Below are 18,642 nucleotides of genomic sequence, written 5' to 3' on the forward strand. Positions count from 1 at the left end.
CTTCCCTGTTCAAATCTATGGTTGTTAATTTTTGAGGGTTTCCTGCTAATTTTATATTCACGGATTATGCTGTTACGTTTGAAGTGTAGTCACTGCTGTTTTGTAAGGAGAGGCAGCATTCAATTGTCACAGAGCAAATTTCCCAAAACTGCAATGAAATAAATGACTATAACTGGTGTTGATTGGAAAATAAATGCTGGCCAAAATAGCAGGGAAAGGTATCTGCTCTTCTATTTTATTATCCAATTAAAGAAACTTTTTGGAGGTGAGGTGATAAGGTTCTTATCACTGTAATGTGACAGAGCTCGGGGACGGAGAGGTGTGTTCCTGACCAGGGGATCTACAGGTGCATATGATGGCACTGACAGAAGCTCAAATGCTGATATCGATTGTGATCGGAATATGATGGAATGAGGTTATCCTGGAGTCAAATTTCGAATTGTTTGATGTTTTATGAGCATGGATTACAGAGTTTAACTTGTTCAATTGGCCATTCTTTCAAGGGGACACCCTCTCCTCCCACACTCTACGCCCTGCTCTCCTCCTGTGAACAACCCAACACCGACAGCTCCGTGACCTACAGTTGTTTGGCGATGGACTGCTCCCCCGAAATCACCAGCCTTTCCTGGAAGAAAGATAAAGAGTCGATCGCAACTGGATTGAGGACTTATCCACCAGTGCTCAACAAAAGGGGAACCTAAACCCTGAGCAGCCAGTTAACCATCACCGAGTCAGAGGTGGGGAGCAGCACAATCTACTGTGTGATTCGACACAGCGGGTTGGTCTGGAACACCACAATGCCAGGTTAGTGTTGTGGGATACAGGGGAAACTGTGAATAGCAGTGAAGTTATGTTCAACTTATATAGAAACTTGGTTAGTCCACACGTAGAGAATTGTGAAAAGTTCTGGTCTCCTTATCACACTTAGATTAATGAGCACAGTTCTGGACACCATATTACACTTAGAATGCTGTGCAGATTCCTGGTCTCCATATCACACTTAGACTACTGTGCAGATTCCTGGTCTCCATATCACATTAGAATAGCGTGCAGAGTCCTGTTCTCCATATCACACTTAGAATACTGTGCAGATTCCTGGTCTCCATATAACACTTAGAATACTGTGCAGAGTCCTGGTCTCCATATCACACTTAGACTACTGTGCAGATTCCTGGTCTCCATATCACACTTAGAATACCGTGCAGAGTCCTGGTCGCCATATCACACTTAGACTAATTTGCAGATTCCTGGTCTCCATATCACACTTAGAATACTGTGCAATGTCCTGTTCTCCATAAAAAACTTAGAAGACTGTGCAGAGTCCTGGTCTCGATATCACAATTAGAATACTGTGCAGTGTCCTGCTCTCAATATCACATTAGAATACTGTGCAGAGCCCTGCTCTACATATCACACTTAGAATGCTGTGCAAAATCCTGGTCTCGATACCACAATTAGAATATTGTGCAGAGTTCTGCTCTCCATATCAAGCTTAGAATATTATGCAGGGTCCTGGTCTCGATACCACACAAAACTGTGCAGAGTCCTGCTCTCCATATCACACTTAGAATACTGTTCAGTGACCTGGTTTCCATATCACACTTTGAATACTGTGCAGTGACCTGGTCTCCATATCACAATTAGAATACAGTGCAGTGAACTGGCCTGCATATCACACTTAGAATGATGTGCAGAGTCCTGGACTCCATATCACACTTCGAATACTGTGTAATGTGCTGTTCTCCATAAAACACTTAGGCCTAGAAATTCATTGTAGCCACTTTTGGGGCGGTAAAGTCGGGCGGCTTCTAAAGTTTGCGCCTGGCACAAAATCAAGGCCACTTCTCCGATATTCATTAGCTTCGCCCTAAGAGTTTGCTCGAGCGCTAAAACTGGCGCTGCACGCCTCTCTTTAGGCGCTAAGCCGGAGGTGCTGAGCGAGAGCACCCAGGCCGGGCGCAGCGCAGGTGCGGCCATCTCGTGATTGACAGCAGACACCCTGGTGCCAGCCAGCTCTTAAGGGGGAAGGGTCGACTTGGTCTGCTGCCACGCCCTGGATAGTGGAGCCCTCCAGCTAGGCCTGAACACTGCTGCTGGACCCAAATAGCGCCTGAAGCCATGCAGAAGGCCCGTGAACGAGCGCAGTGCTTCTCAGAGCTTGATCTGAGTGTGCTGGTTGGTGCTGTGGAGAAGAGGCGCCATATTTTGTACCCGGACAATGGCAGGAAGGCGCCGGTCCGCGTCTACCGGAGAGCCTGGAGGCATGTCATCAGCAAGGTGTCAGCCAACAGCGAGGTCCCCAGGAGCGGTGTCCAATGCCGCAAAAAGTTTAATGACCTCACTCGGATTGTTAGGGTGAGTACCCTTTCCAGTGTCCTCCTCATCCTTGCATGTGCACCTCACATTATGGGCAAAGGGACCTGAAAGCCCTAATGGCCAGCCCTCAGCAGCAGCTATGGGACAGGCATGAACATCAATTGCACATTCTGCACTTAACACACTGGCCAAGCTATTCCACCATGGGAGGCAGTGCACACAAGATCAGGGCGACACACTGGCCAGGCTATTCCACCATGGGAGGCAGTGCAAACAAGATCAGGGCGACACACTGGCCAGGCTATTCCACCATGGGAGGCAGTGCACACAAGATCAGGGCTACACACTGTACTTAGAGGCCGTCCTTTCTCTTGCAGGCCAAGCTGGCCAATAATAAGAAGAGCCGGACTGTGACCGGGGGAGGCCGACCCCAGATCCAGCCGCTCACTGAGCTGCAACATCGCATGGAGCGCATCATGGGTGGCCGGGTGATTGGCCCCGTTGCATGTGGAGATGCCGACCCTGTTCTGGGCACCAATGGTAAGGACATAACCTTTTGGACTTCTCTCGTCCCACTTGCGCATCAGATCTACATCCTTTGACACTGTCCGACCAATGCGCTGAATGCCACCACTCATGCATCCCTCGCTGATGCCCTCTCCTCACCAAAACTACTCTTGTGCCTTCCTGCTTTCAGATGGTGAGGAGGAGGTCCCTGAACTTGCCAGTGACAGCCCCTCAGAAGAGGAGGAGGAGGAGGAGCAAGAGGAAGGCAGCCCATCAGGGGAACCCTCAGCCGCGGCAACCCATGCGAATGTAGGGGCACGTCTTCCTTGGAGGGGAGCGTGGCGGAAGTTTCAGAGGGGAGGGGAGCTCATGGGACCTGCGGCCTGCAGAAACGCGGGAGGGGGGTGGAAGCTCAGCGGCCTTCTCCCCAGAGCGGGGAAGGGTCAGAAGGGAGTCCAATTGCTGGGCCCAGCGGCGTCCAGCAACGCAGTAAGGGACGGCCAGCTCGGCGGCCTTCTCCCCAGAGGGGGGAAGGGTCCTAGGGGAGTCCAATTGCTGGGCCCAGCGGCGTCCAGCAACGCAGGAAGGGTCGGCCAGCTCGGCGGGCTTCTCCCCAGAGGGAGAGTCCGGCCTCCAGTCCGGAGATTGTCTTCGCCGAGGAGATGGAACGCCTCGAGGACTTGTCCGCGGACTCGGAGCGCCAGCACACGGAGCTCATGGGGGTAGTGGCACGGTTGCCTGAGGCCATCGAGTCCGTCTCTCGGAGTGTGACCGACATCGGGGCCTCACAGGCCATCAGTTTGCCGGAATTCGGGGCAGAGCAGGCAGCGAGTCGGGCGTCATTTGGGGCAGATCAGGCAGTGAGTCGGGCGGCATTCGGGGCAGCTCAGGTAGCGAGTGGGCAGCTGATCAGTGGTGCCGTGCAGTCACTGGGTGCTCTGATGAGGTCACTGAACAGGTCAACACGGGCACTCACTGCTGCCACACTCGCTGTGTCAGCCAGGCATTGCCAGGGCACCCGGCGCACTGCAGCAGCACAGCGGTCTGTCCCTCGGCAGATTGGTGCGCATGCTGCAGTGCTGGCCCGGGCGAGTGCCAAAGTATCAGGCGACCAGCGAGCGCCTGCCATCCACCAGCTTGCCCCCATTCCTCCAGCCGCCACTGCCACTCCCCCAGTGGAACTGCCAGGAGCTGCTGCAGCGACTGATGCTGGCCAGCCACAGCTGCAGCATTCAACAGCCGCCCACTCGACGGCCAGACCTCGACTCGACCAACCCCCAAGGGCATCTGCCGTCACGACATGTGCCCCTCAGGAGCCTGCCCCCTGCCTTGCAGCAGCCAATGGCCTTACTTTGAGGAGGAGCAGCAGGGCGGGCAGGGGCCACACAAAGATGGCCAAGGCATCGCCCTAGCGGGCCAAAAAGTCGAATGTGTGGCCAGTTGTGTTTGTTTTTTGAGGCTGAGAATTGGATGTTTGTTTTTTGAGGCCGAGAATTGCATGTTTGTTTTTTGAAGGCCGAGAATTGGATGTTTATTTTTTGAAGGCCGAGGATGTGATGTTTGTTTTTTACGAAGGCCGAGGATGACGGCCATTTTAGTTGCACTGTTTTGTTAATCCTCTCCAGGTTGTGGGAGCGAGTAATGTGTTTGAGTGTTTTTTGGGGGCATCGTCTGTTTTTGGTTTTCATGTGGGAAGGGCCCTGAGTTTGTACAATAAAGCATTTTATTTATTAACATTGTCCATGTTTGATCTTTGAAGTGTTTGTTGCCATAACCGGCTGAGGGCATGCGGAGCAGCTGCAATCATGTTCTTTCATTGGCACAAGCCATTCCCTGACAGGGGGCCTAGAAGTGACGTTCAATAAGCCGCCGACGGGCGGCCCTTGGACCTTCTGCCTCCCTCCTGGGCTGGCACTCCTCGTCCTCCTCCTCCTCATGCTCCTCCTGCTCCTCCTCCTGAGGTGGTGGTCCAACATGAGGTGGCAGTGCCTGAGTCCTGTGGATAGCCAGATTGTGCAGCATGCAGCAAACGACGACGAATTGGGAGACTCGCTCCTGCGAATACTGGAGGGCTCCCCCGGAGCGATCGAGACAGTGGAACCATTGCTTGAGGACGCCGATTGTTTGTTCTATGATGTTCCTAGTCGCTTGATGGCTCTCGTTGTATGACTCTTCAGCAGGGGTCGTGGGCACGCGGAGCGGGGTCATGAGCCAGGTACACAAAGGATAGCCTTTGTCTCCGATAAGTCATCCTCAAGGGTGAGGCTGTGCCTGGAACATGTCAGCCACAGTTGTCTGTCGCAGGATAAAGGCATCGTGGCTGCTGCCTGGAAAGCAGGCATTGACAGTTAGGATGCACTGCCTGTGGTCACACACCAGCTGTACGTTGAGGGAATGGTAGCCCTTCCGGTTGCGGTAATCCTCGGCATGCTCCAGAGGTGCCCGCAAAGCCACATGCGTGCAATCAATGGCGCCCTGCACCATGGGGAAGCCCGCTATTCTTGCAAAAGCCACTGCACGCTGCTGCTGCTTGTCCAGGGTCATGGGGAAGGAGATGAATTGATGTCTCCTTCTGAAAAGGGCATCGGTCACCTGGCGGATGCAGCAATGCACGGCGAACTGGGAGATGTTTTCGATGTCCCCAGCAGTGGATTGGAAGGAGCCGGTGGCATAGAAGCTGAGAGCTACCGTCACCTTCACTGCCACCGACAGAGACGTCCTGCGCATCAGCTGTGGCTGCAGATCGCTGTGAAGCAGCTGGCAGATGTCTGCAACCACCTCCCTTCTGAATCGCAGCCTCCTAACACACTTCGCGGCAGACATGGTCAGATAGGAGGACTGCTGGCAGTATACCCTGGGTGGGTAAGGCCTCAGCCGGCGATGCCTGTTGCCCCCTCTGTGTCTAGCCAGGGCTGCCACTCTCTCACGGCGTCTGTAAGCCCTTCTGGCATAAGGCTGAAAGTCAGCATTGGCACCCAATGCAGCCCCCATTATATGCTGGCAAACACTGAGCTCTCAATGAAGGCAAAGATAATTGCTAAGCTCTGGCCTGAGCTAAAAATACCTGTCCTAGTGTTGGTCCAAACCAGTAAGCTCTCCTCCTTGGTCTCTCACCAAAAAACCGTTGCACAAGAGTGAATGCTGCAAAATGGCTGGCCTTTATAGTGCAGGGTAAGTGCCCTTTAATTAGCGCTCCCCGCGGCCCGCCTCGGCTGTGTACTGTTCCACTTCACAGTCGTTAGGGCCGCCCGGTGCACAATGGGCCAGCGCGAGTGAAGTTCCGGTTCGGGGCGCACAAAGGGCGTTGCACTAGGAAATGACGTCATGATCTGCGCGCGCAGGAGGGCGCGCGCTAAAAATTGCGACGGCGCTAAATGTGTACTGAAGTTGGGGCGAGGCGCAGATCGCGCTGCGCCCGGGCACTAAGCGCCAAGCGCTCGAGATCTACTCCTACTAATGCGCTAACGGCTGGCACGCCCAACTGAATTTCTAGGCCTTAGAATACTGTGCAGAGTCCTGGTCTCGATATCACAATTAGAATACTGTGCAGAGCCCTGCTCTCCATATCACACTTAGAATACTGTACAGGGTCCTGGACTCGATATCATAATTAGAATACTGTGCAGACCACTGCTCTCCATATCACACTTACAATACTGTGCAGTGTCCTGCTCTCAATATCACATTAGAATACTGTGCAGAGCCCTGCTCTACATATCACACTTAGAATACTGTACAGAGTCCTGCTCTCCATATCACATTAGAATACTGTGCAGAGTCCTGGTCTCGATATCACAATTAGAATATTGTGCAGAGTCCTGCTCTCCATATCAAGCTTAGAGTACTTTGCAGGGTCATGTTCTCGATACCACACAAAACTGTGCGGTGTCCTGCTCTCCATATCACTCCTAGAATACTGTTCAATGACCTGGTTTCCATATGACACTTTGAATACTGTGCAGTGACCTGGTCTCCATATCACAATTAGAATATGTGCAGTGAACTGGTCTCCATATCACAATTAGAATATGTGCAGTGAACTGGTCTCCATATCACACTTAGAATACTGTGCAGAGTCCTGTTCTCCATATCACACTTAGAATACTGAGCAGAGTCTTGGTCTCGATATCACAATTAGAATACAGTTCGGAGTCCTGCTCTCCATATCACACTTAGAATACTGTGCAGAGTGCAGCTCTCCATATCACACTTAGAGTACTGTGCAGAGTGCAGCTCTCCATATCACGCTTAGAATACTGTGCAGAGTGCAGCTCTCCATATCACGCTTAGAATATTGTGCAGGGTCATGTTCTCGATACCACACAAAACTGTGCAGAGTCCTGCTCTCCATATCACACTTAAAATACTGTTCAATGACCTGCTTTCCATATGACACTTTGGATACTGTGCAGTGTCCTGGTCTCCATATAACATGCAGAATACTGTGCAGTGACCTGGTCTCCGTGTCACACTTAGAATACTGTTCAGTGACCTGTTCTCCATATGGCACTTAGAATACTGTGCATTGTCCTGGTATCCATATCACACTTAGTAAAATGTGTAGAGTCCTGGTCTTGATATCACAATGACAGTGCCATGCTGAATCCTGGCCTCCATATCACACTTAAAATACTGTGCAGAGTCCTGCTCTCAATATCACATTAAAAAACTGTGAGAGCCCTGCTCTCCATATCACACTTAGAATACTGTGCAGAGTCCTGCTCTCCAAATCACACTTAGAATACTGTGCAGAGTCCTGGTCTCGATATCACAATCAGAATATTGTGCAGAGTCATGCTCTCCATATCAAACTTAGAACATTGTGCAGGGTCCTGGGCTCGATATCACACAAAACTGTGCAGAGTCCTGCTCTCCATATTACACTTAGAATACTGTGCAGTGACCTGGTTTCCATATCACACTTTGAATACTGTGCAGTGACCTGGTCTCCATATCACAATTAGAATACTGTGCAGTGAACTGGTCTCCATATCACACTTAGAATGCTGTGCAGAGTCCTGGTCTCCATATCACACGTAGAATGTTGTGCAGAGTCCTGTTCTCCATATCACAATTAGAACACTGAGCAGAGTCTTGGTCTCGATATCACAATTAGAATATTGTTCGGAGTCCTGCTCTCCATATCACACTTAGAATACTGTGCAGAGTGCAGCTCTCCATATCACGCTTAGAATACTGTTTAGTGACCTGGTCTCCACATCACACTTTGAATACTGTGCAGAGTCCTGGTCTCCATATCACACTTAGAATACTGTGCCGAGTCCTGGTCTCCATATCGCACTTAGAATACTGTTCAGTGACCTGGTCTCCATATGACACTTAGAATACTGTGCAGTGTCCTGGTATCCATATCACACTTAGTAAAATGTGTAGAGTCCTGGTCCCGATATCACAATGACAGTGCCGTGCTGAATCTTGGCCTCCATATCATACTTAGAATACTGTGCAGAGCCTTGGTCTCGATATCACAATTAGAAGACTGTTCAGAGTCCTACTCTCCATATCACAGTTAGAATACCGTGCAGAGTCCGGCTCTCCATATCAGACTTACTAAACTGTGTGGAGTCTTGGTCTCGATATCACAATGACAGTGCCGTGCTGAATCCTGGCCTCCATATCACACTTAGAATACTGTGCAGAGTCCTGGTCTTCATATCACATTTAGAATACTGTGCAGACTCCTGGTCTCCATATCACACTTAGAATACTTTGCAGTGACCTGGTCTCCATATCACACTTAGAATACTGTGCAGAGTCCTGGTCTCCATATCACACTTAGAATACTGTTTCGTGACCTGGTCTCCATATCACACTTAGAATACGGTGCAGAGTCCTGGTCTCCACAACAGACTTAGAATACTGTGCAGAGTCCTGGTCCCCATATCACAATTAGAATACTGTTCAGTGACCCAGTCTCCATATCACACTTATAATACTGTGCAGTGTCCTCGTATCCATATCACACTTAGTAAACTGTGTAGAGTCCTGGTCTCGATATCACAATGACAGTGCCGTGCTGAATCCTGGCCTCTATATCACACTTAGAATACTGTGCAGAGTCCTGGTCTCGATATCACAATTAGAATATTGTGCCGAATCCTGATCTCGATGTTACAATTAGAAATAACAACAGGAAAAGCTGGAAAAAACTCAAGAAGCTTGGCAACATCCGTGGAGAGCGAAATAGAGTCAACGTTTCATGTCGAAACCCTTCATCAGGATCAGAATTAGAATACTGTGCAGAGTCCAGGTCTCTATATCACAATTACAATGTTGTGCAGAGTCCTGGTCTCCATAGCACACTTAGAATAGATTCATAAATTCATCAAGTCAGAACGGCACAGAAGGAGGCCATTCAGCCCATCGAGTCTGTGCCGGCTCTCGGTAGAGCAAGCCAGTCAGTCTCATTCCCCCGCACTATACCCTGTCCCTAATAGACCCCACCTGGCCTCTTACTACTCAATAACCATTTACATGCCGGTAGAAGATATTTAGGTTCCCTCTTATTTTACCTGCCTTTCTACTTTCATTTTCTCTCTTTATCAATCTTAATTTCATCTTCATTTCCCCTCTCAACTTAATGCATTTGTTCTGGTTCTCCCTTGACAAATTCACCTGAAATTCATCATACACCCTCTTTTTTGTTTCATCATCTTCTCAATCTCCCTCATCATCCAAGGATCCCTTGCTTTGGTTCCCTTACCCTTCCCTCTTGTTGGAATATACCTAGCTCGTACTTGGAACATCTCCTTAAATATCGCCCATTGCTCCATTACAGTTTTTCCTGTCAGCCTTTGGTTCCATTTTACCCTGGCTAGATCCTTTTGCAACCCATTGAAGTTAGCCCTATTCCAGTTTAGAAGTTCCAATCTAGATTGTTCCTTGCCCCTCGACCTGGCCCACCTCATTCCCCAGCACCAGATCCAGGAATGCCTCTTTTCGAGTGGGCCAAGAACATACTGGTCGAGTCAATTCTCCTGAACACATTTCAGAAATATGTACTCGTCCTAACCTTTACCCTAGCATTATTCCAATAGGTATTTGGGTAATTAACGTCCCACAATATCACCACTCCATGTCCTAGAAATTCAGGTGGTTGCGCCAGCCGATAGCACCTTAGGTGGAGTAGATGTCGGGCACTAGGTGGCTAGCGGCCGGGCGCAGCGCGAACTGCGCCTCTCCCCAACTTCACTAGAGATTTAGCGGCAGATCATGACGTCATTTCCTCGTGCAACGCCCTTTGTGCGCCCCCAACCGGAAATTCAGTCGCGATGCCCCATTGTGTGCCTGGCCCCCTAGCGACTGGTAGAGTGGAATGGTGCTCAGTCGATGCGGGGCGCGGGGGGCGCAAATTAAAGGGCACTCCTCCAGCACTAGAAAAGGCTGCCATTTCACAGCACTCCTTCTTGAGAAAGGGATCTTTGCAGAGAGACCAAGGTAGAGAGCTTTCTGCTTTGGCTCAACACTCGGACAGGTACTTGTGGCTTCAGGCCACAGCTTTCCACTTTTCTTTGCCTCATTGATATATCATTCTTTGCGAACATATTATGGGGGCTGCAATGGGTGCAAACGCTGGCTTTCTCCATTGCATCCAAAGGGCTCACAGACGCCGTGAGAGAGTGGCAGCCCTGGCTAGAAGGAGAGGGGGCAAAAGGCGTCGGGAAAGGAGGCCTTACCGACCCAGGGTATACCGCCAGCATTTCTCCTATCTCAACATGTCTGATGAGCAGTGTGTTCAGAGGCTGCAATTCCGAAGGGAGCTGGTCACAGAGATCTGCCACCTGCTTGGCGGTGATCTGCAGCCACAGCTGAGGAGCAGGACGTCTCTGTCGGTGGCAGTGAAGGTGACGGTGGCTCTCAACTTCTATGCCACCGGCTCCTTCCAATCCGCGACTGGGGACATTTCCAACATCTCCCAGTTCGCCGTGCATTGCTGCATCCGCCAGGTGACCAATGCCCTTTTCAAAAGGAGACGTCAGTTCATCTCCTTCTCCATGGCCCTTGCCAAGCAGCAACAGCGTGCAATGGGCTTTGCAACATTCGCGGGCTTCCCCATGGTGCAGGGCGCCATTGACTGCATGCATGTGGCTTTGCGGGCACCTCTGGAGAATGCCGAGGATTACCGCAACTGGAAGGGCTACCATTCTCTCAACGTCCAGCTGGTGTGTGACCACAGGCAGCTCATCCTAGCTGTCAATGCCCACTTTCCAGGCAGCAGCCATGATGCCTTCATCCTGCGACAGACTTCTGTGGCAGACATGTTCCAGGCCCAGCCTCACCCACGAGGATGGCTTATCGGGGACAAAGTCTATCCTTTGTGTACCTGGCTGATGACCCCGCTCCGTGCGCCCAGCACCCCTGCTGAAGAGGGATACAACGAAAGCCATCAAGCGACCAGGAACATCATCGAACAAATAATCGGCGTCCTGAAGCAATGGTTCTGCTGTCTGGGTCGTTCCGGTGGAGCCCTACAATATTCGCCGGAGCGATTCTCCCATTTCGTGGTCGTTTGCTGCCTGCTGCACAACCTGGCTATCCGCAGGACTCAGCCACTGCCACCAGAGATTGGAGGACCACCTGACGAGGAGGAGGAGGCGGAGGAGGAGGAGGACGAGCAGAGGAGGGAGGCAGAAAGTGCAAGGGCCGCACGTCGCCGGCTTATTGAACATCGCTTCTAGGCCCCCTCTCAGGGAATGGCTTGTGCCAATGTCAGCAGATGAATGTAGCCGCTGCACAAGCCCTCAGCCGAGCAGGGCAACCAGGACTTGACAAAAAAACCATGCACAGTGCAATTTAAGAACAATAATTTATTGCAAACCTCTGCCCTTCCCACATTACAACCTCATGTGGAGAAGCCCCCCCAAAAACACAAAACTACCAGTCTCGGCCTTACAAAAGGAAAGAAAGACACCAGTCTCGGCCTTACAAAAACACAACTACACCAGTCTCGGCCTTACAAAAAGAAAGAAAGACACCAGTCTCGGCCTTACAAAAACACAACTACACCAATCTCGGCCTTAAAAAAAGCACCAGGCATTTGTGCAGGGCTTCTACATTTTGCCCTGCGAGGGCGATGCCTTTTGCATCCTTGCCTGGCCCCTGCCCGCCCTGCAGCTCCTCCTCAATGGGAGCCCAGTGGCTGCAGCAAGGCTGGGGGAAGGCTGCTGAGGGTCAGATGGCGAGACGGCAGATGCCCTTGGGGGTCGGCCTGCACCAGCTATGGCCTTGGAGGGGCCGGCTGCTGACTGCTCCAACTCTGCCTGGGCGGCAGCAGTCTGTCCAGCGGCTCGTGTCAGCTGCAATGGCGGAGTGGCAGTGTCGGCTGCAGGAATGGTGCCAACCTGGCAGATCACAGGTGCTCGCTGGTCGCCTGAGACATTGGCACTCGCACGGGCCAGCACTGCAGCATGCGCAGCAAACAGCTGAAGAACAGACTGCTGGGCTGCTGCTGCGCGGTGTGTGCCCTGGCGATGCCTGGCTGATCCAGTGAGTGTGGCAGCAGTTAGTGCCCGTGTGGCCCTGGTCTGTTCCGCATGACAACAGCTAGTGAATGGACGGCATGACTGAGCACTTGGCTCGAAGCCGCCTGTGCTGCCGTGAAGTCCTGTCGGCTCCTGGCCTGTGCTGCTCCAAATTGCTGCACACTCCTTGACAAAGACTTAATGGAGTCAGGCATCCTTGCCACTGCAGCCATGAGCTCATTGTGCCTGCGCTCAGCCTGGATGGCCATTTCCTCCAGGAGCCGCACCTCCTCTGCGCTTACCATCGCAGGACTGGAGGCCGCACTCACCCTCTGGGTAGAAGTCCGCCAAGCTTCCCCACCCCTCCCGCGTTGCTGCAGGCCGCTGGGCCCCGGAGCTTCACTCTCCTCCGACCCTTCCCCCCGGCTCCCCTCCAGGGAAGACGTGTCCCCTTCCTCGGCATGGGCTGGCGCGGCTGAGGGTGGCACTGATGGGCTGGCTTCCTCTTCCTCCTCCTCGAATTCGGAAGCGCTGACAGTGGCAGCTTGAGGGACCGCCTCCTCACCTGGCGATTCACCATCTGAAGTCAGGAAGGCACAAGAGTAGCTTTAGAGTGAGGACAGGGCGGCAGCGAGGGAGGCATGAGTGCTGCCATGCACTGCATTGGTCGGTCAGTGGCAAAGGATGCTGATGTGAGGCACAAGTGTAACGAGAGAGGTCAAAAAGGTGATGCCCTTACCATTGGTGCCCAGAACAGGGTCGGCATCTCCAGTGGCGACGGGGCCAATCAGCCGGCCTGCCATAATGCGCTCCTCACGCTGGTCGAGGTCAGAGAGCTCTTTGACGTCAGGATGGCCTCCCCCGGTGTCAGTTCATTTCCGCCGGTTGTGCACCACCTTGGCCTGCAAGAGAATGGACGGCCTCTAAGTACAGTGTGAAGCCCTGATCTTGTCTGCACTGCCTCCCATGGTCGAATAGCTTGTACAGTGTGTAGCCCTGATCTTGTCTGCAATGCCTCCCATGCTCGAATAGCTTGTACAGTGTGTAAAGTGCTGAATGTGCAAGTGATTTTCATGACAGTCCCATAGCTGCTGGATGAGGGCTGGCCATTAGGGCTTTCAGGTCCCTTTGCCCATAAAGTGAGGTGCACATGCAGGGATGAGAAGGACACTGGAAAGGGTACTCACCCTGGCAACCCGAGTGAGGTCGTTGAACTTCTTCTGGCATTGCACAGGAGTCCTGGCAACCACGCTGTTGGAAGACACCCTGTTTGAGATCTCCCTCCAGGCTTTCCGGTAGGCACTGGGCAGCGGCCTCTTGCCACCTTCTGGGAACAGAACATGGCGCCTGCTCCACTCCACCAACCAGCAGCCACAGGTCACCTTCTCCATAGCCCTGGGCGTTGTGCAGGTGAAGCTGAAGTGGTCAGGCCTAGGTTGAGGGCTGCAGTGTGCAGGGCGTGGCAGGCAAACAAATCCACCCTCCCCCTTTAAGAGCTGACCGGCGCCAGAGTGTCTGCCGTCAATCAACAACTCGCCGCACCGGCGCTGCGCCCGGCCTCGGGGGTATCGCTCAGCACCGCCGGCTTAGCGCCTAAAGATAGTCGTGCATCATCTGTTTTAGCGCAGCAGCAACCTTTTGGGGTGATGCGACTGAATATCGGCGAAGGTGGCGCGACTTTGTGCCGGGCGCAAACTTTAGCGGCCGCCCGACTTTACTGCCCCAAAAGTGGCTATACTGAATTTCTAGGCCTATAACTCTTGCATGTCTCTGCGATTTCCCTGCAGATTTATTTGCTCCTCTACCTCCCTCTCACTATTTGGAGGCCTATAGAATACCCCAATAGCGTGCTCATACCCTTTTTGCTCAGCAACTCTACCCAAATGGATTCAGTCCTTCTCCCCTCAAGAACATCCTCCCTTTCGAACACTACAATGTCTTCCTTAATGAGCTCTGCCACCCACCACCCTTTTTTCTTCCCTATCTTTTGTGAGCACCTTGTATCCTTGAAAATGTAGTGCCCAGTTCTCCCGTTTTTAAGCCATGTTTCTGTTATTGCCACAACACCATGACCCAGATATTCGGGTCGGGGGCTTCCCGCGGGTGCAAGCCCCCGACCTCCACTTACCTAGCGCACTAGCGGTTGAGCTGTGGGCCCACGTGGGATTCCGAGCCTGGGCCTCCTTCAACTGCCGGCACGCAGTGCTTGCACATCCCAGGGGCGCAGTTAGTTCGATGCATCCCCTGGGATCACGTGGGCCATGGAGAGCCATTGGTAGCAGGGAATGCTTCATTCATATGTTTGACAGGAAGAGCTGTCAAACCTATAAATACTATAAGCGCCAAAACATCACTAAAACTTAAAATAAATTTTAAAGAACTCACATTTTTAAAATAACTATAAATTACATGAAATAACTGTTTTAATAAATAATTTAAATTATTGAAAATATTAATTACATTATCTAACGGTGCTAAAAATCAATTTACCTTTCTTTAAAGTATTTAAAAATAATAAACCTGTGGAAAAAATGTTTAATTATTTAATTCACCACTTACCTTGTTAAAAGCAAGCCTTGCGCCTGCTTTTTAAAAGTGTAACTGCTGGAGACTTACCCTCCTGGAGTAACCTGCAAAAAAACTGTAAGTTCAATGCGCATGCACTGCCTCTCTGGCGCACGCGTTCGACCACTGATCCACTTCTTTCAAGAGATCGGAAGTGCTGGATACCCGCGCATGTGCAGTGTATGCACAAAACTGGCACTTTTGTTGGGCTTATGCGTGAGTACCCAATGCGTAGTCACGCATTGGGACCCAAATTTCTGGGCCCAAATTGCCACATGGCTAATTGTGCTTCTAGCTCACCAACGTTATTCACCACATTTTGTGCCTTTATGTACGTGCATTCTAAACCCATTTTTGAATTTTTCGTAGTCTTTCTTCGTCGGCTCCTAACTAATATGGCACGACTTCTGCCTCCAGCACTACCTTGCCCTCCAGTAACATCCAACGCATTCATTCTTCAATGCACCCCATTCCTCCACTCCATTCCTACATGCTGGTGGACATCCCCCTGCCAAGCTACTTTAACTCCTCCCCAACAGCACTAGCAAACCTCCACACAAGAATATTGGTCCTGGCTCTGTTCAGGTGTAACCCGTCCGGCTTGTACAGGTCCGAACTTCCCCAGAAATGGTCCCATTGCCTCAGGAATCTAAAGCCCTCCCCCCTGCGCCAGCTCTCCAGCCATGCATTCATCTGCTCTATACTCCTATTCCTGCACTCAGTAGCATGTGGCACCGGGAGCAATCCAGAGAATACTGCCTTTGTGGTCCTGTTTTTTAATCTCTTTCCTAGCTCCTTATATTCTGCCTGCGGGACCTCATTCCACTGTCTGCCTATGTCGGTGGTACCGATATGGCCAATGACCTCTTGCTGTTCGCCCTCAGAGTGCGATGCAGCCGCTCAGTGACATCATTGACCCTGGCAGCAGGGAGGCATCATTACAAGAGAGATTGGGTCGATTAGGCTTGTATTTGCTAGAGTTTAGCAGAATGAGAGGGGATCTTATTGAATCTTATAAAATTCTAACAGGACTAGACAGACTAGATTCAGGAAGAATGTTCCCGATGGCGGAGGAGTCCTGAACCAGGGGTCACAGTCTAAGGATAAGTGGTAAGCCATTTAGGACTGAGATGAGGAGGAATTTCTTCACCGGGAATGTGGTGAACCTGTGGAATTTTCTACCACACAATGCAGTTGAGGCCAATTCATTAAATCTATTCAAGAAGGAGTTAGATATATTTCTTAAGGCTAAAGGATCAAGGGTATGGGGAGAAAGCAGGGAAAGGGTATTGAATTTGGATGATCAGCCATGATTTCATTAAATGGCGGAACAGGCTCGAATGGCCTAATGGCCTACTCCTGCTCATATCTTCTATGTATTCTATGATTAATGTTCCCCAATCCATCCTAGCCAACTCGCACCTCATACCATCGTAGTTTCCTTTATTCAAATATACACGACCCTAGTCTCTGAGTCAAATACTTCACTCTCCATCTTAATGAAGAATTCTATCATATTATGATCGCTCGACCGCAAGGGGCCTCACATGACATGATTGCTAATTAATCCTTTCTCATTAAATAATACCCAGTAAAGATGGCCTGATCTCTTGTTTGTTCCTCGAAATATTGGTCCAGGAAACCATCCCGTATACACTTTAGGAATTCCTCCTCCAGAGTATTGTTAATAATTTGGTTAATATGGCACTGGATGTGCAAATCATGGGACTGAGCTGCCCTGCCATGCCTCTATTTAGCAGACTATGGAGCTAATTTAGTAGAATAAAAAACTTAATAAGAAGCACTCAACAGCTACCCACCATTTCATCACTTCCCTCTATTAGGTATGCTATGAACTACTTAGCAGAAATATACTGAAAACAGAACAAAATAAATTAACACAAATGCTCAACCGATACTCACCTCTCAGCTCCCTTGTGCCAGTGACACATTTGAATTCTGACATCATTCCTTCATTGTGTCACTTGCCGAATGTCTCGCTTGCAGGTAGCCCGCTCGCTCAGACTCCCAGTTTTCTGCAGGGCACTGTCATTATCCCCGGTCTCCGACTCCCATCCTGCTGCATCTCTGCTCCCTCAAACTGTGCATTGATCTGGTCCCATATCGGACTTAGAAATCTACCCACAGTGCTGGTCTCCATGTTACACATAGAATACTACCCACAGCCCTGGTCTCCATTTCACACTTAGAATACTGTTCAATGCCCTGGTCTCCATATCACACTTAGAATACTGCACAGAGTCCTGGTCTCCACATCACACTTAGAATACTGTGCAGAGTCTTGGTCTCGATATCACAATTAGAATACTGTTCAGAGTCCTGCTCCCGATATCACACTTTGAATACTGTGTGGAGTCTGGCTCTCCATATCACACTTAGAATATTGTGCAGTGTCCTGGTAACCATATCAAACTTAGTAAACTGTGTAGAGTCCTGGTCTCGATATAACAATGACAGTGCCGTGCTGAATCCTGGCCTCCATATCACACTTAGAATACTGTGCAGATTCCTGGTATCCATATTACATTTAGAATACTGTGCCAACTCCTGGTCTCCATATCACACTTAGAATACTGTGCAGACTCCTGCTCTCCATATCAAACTTAGAATACTGTGCAGACTCCTGGTCTCCATATCACACTTAGAATACTGTGCAGTGACCTTGTCTCCATCTTACACTTAGAATAATGTGCAGATTCCTTGTCTCCATATCACACTTAGAATACTGTGCAGTGACCTGGTCTCCATATCACACTTAGAATACTGTTCAGTGACCTGGTCTCCATATCATACTTAGAATACTGTGCAGAGTCCTGGTCTCCATATCAAACTTAGAATACTGTTCAGAGTCCTGGTCTCGACATCACACTTAGAATACTGTCCAGAGTCCTGGTCTCCATATCACACTTAGAATACTGTGCAGTGACCTGGTCTCCATATCACAAATAGAATACTGTTCAGTGTCCTGCTCTCCATATCACACTTAGAATACTGTGCAGTGATCTGGTATCCATATCACACTTATTATACTGTTCAGTGACCTGGTCTCCATATCACACTTAGTAAACTGTGTAGAGTCCTGGCCTCGATATCACATTGACAGTGCCGTGCTGATTCCTGGCCTCCATAACACACTTAGAATACTATGCAGAATCCTGGTCTCGATATCACTATTAGAATATTCTGCCGAATCCTGATCTCGATATTACAATTAGAAATAACAGCAGAAAGTACTGGATAAACTCAGCAGGCCAGGCAACATCCATGGAGAGAGAAATAGAGTCAACGGTTCAGGTCAAAACCCTTCATCAGGATCACAATTAGAATACTGTGCAGAGTCCGGGTCTCTATATCACAATTACAATACTGTGCAGAGTCCTGGGCTCCATTTCACACTTAGAATACTGTGCAGAGTCCTGGGCTGCATATCGCACTTAGAATAGACTCATAGATTCATAGAGTAAGAACGGCGCAGAAGGAGGCCATTCGGCCCATCGAGCCCATGCCGGATCTCTGTAGTGCAACCCAGTCAGACTAATTCCCCTGCCCTATCCCCTGTCCCTAATATACCCCACCCCACCTCTTACTACCCATATAACCATTTACATGCCAGTAGAACAGTTTTGAGCTCCCTTTTATTTTACCCACCATTCTACTGCTCATTTTCTCTCTTTACCAATCTTAATTTCATCTTAATTCCCCTCTCAACTTAATGCATTTGGTCTGGTTCTCCCTTGACGAATTCACCTGA

At 50.2% G+C, this 18,642-nt stretch overlaps 1 pseudogene; it reads left to right on the plus strand.

Annotated features, from left to right (window-relative positions):
- Positions 1–446: 446 nt before the first annotated feature.
- The window catches only part of LOC147119660 (Ig heavy chain C region, membrane-bound form-like), a 34,969-nt pseudogene continuing 16,773 nt past the window's right edge, over positions 447–18,642 (plus strand).

This window comes from Somniosus microcephalus, chromosome 4, assembly GCF_052327205.1.
Source record: "Somniosus microcephalus isolate GS21.2 chromosome 4, FLI_Smic_1.0, whole genome shotgun sequence".
NCBI classification, from domain to species: Eukaryota; Metazoa; Chordata; class Chondrichthyes; order Squaliformes; family Somniosidae; genus Somniosus; species Somniosus microcephalus.